Source organism: Cygnus olor, chromosome Z (assembly GCF_009769625.2).
Source record: "Cygnus olor isolate bCygOlo1 chromosome Z, bCygOlo1.pri.v2, whole genome shotgun sequence".
Lineage (NCBI taxonomy): Eukaryota > Metazoa > Chordata > Aves > Anseriformes > Anatidae > Cygnus > Cygnus olor.
The window spans coordinates 29,081,419-29,086,672 of NC_049198.1; the positions used below are offsets into that span (position 1 = coordinate 29,081,419).

At 43.1% G+C, this 5,254-nt stretch overlaps 1 protein-coding gene across 10 annotated transcripts in view; it reads right to left on the reverse strand.

Annotated features, from left to right (window-relative positions):
• Positions 1–5,254, reverse strand: part of GLIS3 (GLIS family zinc finger 3) — a 201,059-nt gene that overhangs the window by 195,551 nt on the left and 254 nt on the right. Inside the window, exon 1 of one of the 10 annotated variants that reach the window (XM_040541124.1) lies at positions 3,668–3,978. The exons of the other annotated variants lie outside the window; for them this stretch is intronic. The gene's annotated coding sequence lies outside the window, so the exon portion shown is untranslated. Of the gene's footprint in view, positions 1–3,667; positions 3,979–5,254 lie in introns of those variants that run through there. 10 annotated transcript variants of the gene reach the window in all.

Below are 5,254 nucleotides of genomic sequence, written 5' to 3' on the forward strand. Positions count from 1 at the left end.
TCAGCTGCCTTCGCATTAGCTAAACCAGCCATGAAATGAAGTGAATGCTGAGCAACTGAAAGAATGCAGCCAGGAGTGAAAAGACTCTCTGATAGGGCATCGTTGTTAGGATGAACAGGGATATCTCCCCTTTTCCTGCCACCTCCTCAGTCTATTAATTAAAATAGTGCTGAAAGCAAACACAGCAGGGCAGCACTATGCCAATGCAGACAAAACAGGAAAGAGATGCCAGTTCACATCCTAAAGGATGTACACACAACAAAAAGGAGAGGAAAAAACAAAACCACAGAAATGCCTCTTTGGACCTTCCAACACTGGTGGGGCTTCACTGTAGAAAACTATTACAAGAAAGCACAGCGCATCAGTATTTGTGAATGTAACTACAAAAGTGGATGCCCACTGTAAACCTACAGATATGCCGTAACTTAGATATCATCATACAGTGGCAAATTTTCATGGTCATCTTTTGATTATGACGATAATTTTGGAACTCTGACTTTCCACAAAGACACTTTTGTCACTTAAGTTTTCCTGTTACTTCAATCTTAGAAGAAAAGACCGGTAAAGGTTTTGAGTGATCATCTCAGACGTGACCTATGCCACAGCAGAATCAACTAGATCTAAACATTACCTGATATAAAAAAGATTTTGTAGACAAAAGCTGCACTTGTCAGTGTAAATCACTAGGCTAAGGTACCACACAGATGGGGAAATTTCAGCCATAGCTCAGCTGAATAGCATATGCCCAACTTTCATCACTAGGTTTGTGTGTTTAACATTAAGCACATGTTTAAGTAGCTCTTTCAGTCATGGACTCTGTGCCTAATTGACTTGTTCAGACATCCAAATTGACAGAAATAAAACTGAAATTCAGCTCCAATTATGGTCTTCATTCATGTATACAGTAAGGTTTTAGTTAAGTATTATGACCTTGCTGCAGCAAAACATTGAACTATAACTTTTATCTTCAGCACATGAGGTTTTCAGCATTGAAGCTAGTAAAGTTACGATCAGTATATTCATGATCGAAGTTTGTGTAGAACCTTCAGGCTTAACTCTTGGATTACTATGTCCCAATTTTCTCCCTCTGTGAACTGCCAAAAAAAAAAAACAACAACAAAAAAAAACCATCAAATATGCCTATTTTGCAAAACTGCGTTCATATCACACCTCCAGACTAGAGTAAAAGCCATCTAAGTGACTGTACAGATACACATGCATAGATATTCACATACACACGCTATAGTTTAAACTCACTAACAATGAAAGGTCTAAGCATATTACCTTCAAAGACAAGAGCAATATTATGACTGACATTAGTAAGAGAGGGATGCTCTAACCACACTGGTTTGGTCACAAAAGATGTGTTTAAAATACTATTTTTATTGTTATGTTTCTATATTATGGGAATAAAAATTGTAAAGAACACCAATTAAAAGAAATATTATTTATTATCATGCCTTGCTGAAGCACAAATCATTCTTTGCAATTCAACCAAGGACAGGCAGAGCTGAATGTTCTTAAATCCTCAGTTTGTTTTAAAAGCAGAATGTACCTTGTCCTAACACAGGTGACTAGTTCCTTAGAAAAGGATACACAAACAAAGGCAGTTGTTTTGCTGGTAAGGCTATATACCATGGCACTGTAAATCGGCTACAGATAACAATCATTCTGGTCTGTAATCCCTGTCTGTGAAAAGTACTTGTATAATCAAGAAAAGATTACACATGACAAACGCATTAGCTTTACTCAGTAAAAGCGTCTTCAGTTTAATCAACAGAAGTACACACAGTTTACACAGACCAACCAGCTCAGGCAAAATCCAGGTCAAAGCTGGTTGGTCTCCTTACTGTTCTTCTCCTACAGTAACTGTATTTTACAATGAGTAACACTGTTCCATACTGTCTTTGCCTCACTTTTATCACTGATTACTGCTGTTTTTTTCACACTTGAAGAAAAGGCCTCTGGGCCTGTAATTTCTTTCTTAAGGCCAGTAAAGATATATTTTGAACCAAAAGACCTGAAAGTGCACACAAAACAACCTTTATTCTTTTTATGGATGAAAGCAGAAACAAGTTAAGTAATTTCTCTATGATTTCTTTGCCAATTTATCTTTCTGATTCCATCATGAAGATGTGTAACATTACATTAACATGAAAATTGGCACTTTCTTTCTTTAAAACATTAAAGCACCTTGGAGAGTATTACTTTTCTCATCTTTTTTGAATTATTATTTTGTTGTACTTTTAGTATTATTTACTTGTTCACAAGTGCCCTTTCATTAATTTGATTTGTTTAGTATCAGCTTCCATCAAAATGACATTCTTATATCAAAGTCAGAGTGGCTAAACTGCACTGAAGCATATGTAACTAAAAGCCAATCAGATGGTAATTAAATTCTAAAAGTCTAGATGACTTTTACATCATAAAGAGCTCCCAATTTTAGACACTTAAAAAAGTAAAAAGACATGATAAACTTCTAACCATAGTGATTTTAGAAGTTGTAGGAATATTGCATCGGATACTGTTGCTTATTTACTTTACCCTTAGAAATTCTGTAAAGGGTTGAAACTTACATATAATAAATTAAGAACACAAAAATACCAAAGAAAAGAATACTATCCTGAGACTGAACAGTTGTGCCAGACAAATTCTTTTGCTGTACCAGAGCACTGTACAAGCACTTGCCACCTTTCAATGAAATATTTCTCTCCATCAATGAGACATCACAGTGCCCTTTCCTACTCGCTCTGATGTCAAAGGAAATACATTTAGGTCCACTGCTTCTGAAGTCTCTTTTTGTAAACTGACATTACTCAAAGCTCTATGACTCTGCATCTATCAATAACAGCATGACAACACAGTTACTCAAAATCCATAACAATGATTCATAAATTCACTTTCAGAAAACCATGTAGTAAAATTTAAATTCAAGCTGAATCTCTGGAAAATGTGAGTACTAATCCTTCAGAAAGGAAAACAAAAGATGAATTCACAAGCCTTTGCCTCCAGCACAGTATGCCATATAGTCTGCTCTTACAGTGTAGCTTTGAAAAGTGCTGGTTTATCACTCAACCCACTGAAGTAAGAGGTAATACGCCGTTCAGTTTCAGTAAGTGCTGAATTAGCCCACTGCAGACATCAGTTTAAGAAGCTGTAATTAATCTAGCTCAGGAGACACTTTCACAGTTTGATTAGGTGGTGTTTATCAGACACGGGCACTTTGCACATCAGGTATCAAGCACTATCAAAGTATCAAGCACTAACAAAAAAGGCTGAAGGACAATGCACCACGCAGTCCCTCCTTCATACTCTTCCACTGGAGACCCTTACCTCACCGCCACAGCAGCTACCATGAGAGCAGACACATGGCATCACCCCTTCGTGCGCCTGGACCATGCGCTGCAGGACTGCGAGTGCTGTCCTCACCTCACCAAGACCAGGGACGGCCTCTCTCCAGCATCCCCCCACCCCATCTCGGTACTGGTCCAGAGGGGGGTTCCAGAAAGGGGGTGCCCCACCTCAGCCTTGCTGACCGCCCCTTGTCTACAGAAACTGGGCCCTGGAAGCTGCCGTGTATCACAGCTGCTTGTGAAAAGCACGCACCCTGACAGAAGCTCCACAGCCACCGGCTTAACAACTTGTCTTCTAAAAAACACACACTCACCAAATGAAGTGCTGGTTTGACACCTTCTGCACAGGTGTCTGGCTACAGTTCAGAAACCAAAAAAGGTAACAATGGGTTTTCCTTTTCCTTTCCAAGGGAAGGAGATTTAACTAGGGAAAAAAGAACTAAACTTAGAGCTTGGAACTCAGCTTGGAACAATACGCAGATCAGGAACCATAACTACAATAAAGGAAGATGATGAGGCTTCAAAATTGAAGCTACAAAATACAGTTTCCACACAATTTATAGAATCTTTTCCCTACTCTCCATGCAAGCCTGCATCTCAGAAGCCATGCACTACTGAGAACAGTAAGTACCTTACATTAGCATCCACTGTTTTGGTCATTTGTGTCCTTGTCACGACACCTGCACTTTCGGACTACCACAGGGGCCTGGATTCCAAACTGCAGTACCCTGATGATACCACATTTTTGTTAAGCCCAGGTGGTCATCCAAGAAAAATGATGGAAGGGTCATACAGTCTCCAGGTTTCTGGTTCTCCACTGTCAGCAGAAAGCCTTCTTGAAACGACATCAATAAGCAAGGCACATGAAAGTAAGAGGAGGTCCTCTACAGCACTGTAAGACAACCAGCCTCCAAACACAACTGAGTTTCTCAGAGCTCATGTAATAAATACACTAATTACTTATTACTTCCATCACTATAATTCCTGGGAAGATTAGTCACAGAAAGGAATGCCTTTGTGCAAGGGACTGTACAAACATAGCACAGAATGCAGCCACCAGTACTGCTACAACTGCCATCAGAACAGCAGCCGTTATCAGTAGACAGGATGATGTATATCCTCGTGTAGACGGGACCCAGAATTTTTACCGCTCTGCCAGAAAAATCTCCTCAGGTTTTTATGGTGGTAATTAGGATCTCCTCAGACTTTTCTCCGCTAGGACTGAGAGTGACAGGGCTGTGCCACTGCAAGTGGTTGCTACAGCCGAACAGCAGGAGCTTTCCAGGAGTAGCGTTATTCTCACTAGGGTGAGCTATAAACTTCAGGCGAGCTGACAGGGAAACCCAGCACAACCTGGGAGCAGCAAGCACTGTCTGAGGCGTGCTTTTGGAACTGCTGCTGATAGCTGCAGCAGGTGTGAGCATGAGCAGGAGACAGGGAGCCACCGACGGTGTCCCCATGGGAGGCAGGGACAGCAGCCACAGGGCCAGAGGCACCTGCCCTGATGCCCCGCTGCCGCCACCACGCGCTGCCACGGGCAGATATCCCATCAAATGCCCACCACCACCCGTATCTCACCCACACGCCTCACCGCTGAAACTGGAGCAGCCTCAGCCCAGGCCAAAACCCAACCGGGGCTCTGAGGAGAAGAGGGCACGGCTGAAAGCCGCGAAGCCCAAGAAGCCGCGGTGACCAGCCGCACGCAGGCCCTCAGACGAGGCAGAGCTGTCACCTCGCCGGGCACTGTCCGCGGGACGCCCGGCCCCGGACCAGCCCCCGCCGCGGGGGTCTCGGCATCGGGTCCTCGCCTCGTCCCCCGCGCCCCGCCGTCCCCGCTGCCCCCGCGCTGCTCCGCGCCGCCGGCGGGTCAAGCTCGCCCGCCGCCCGCCGCCGCCTCCCCC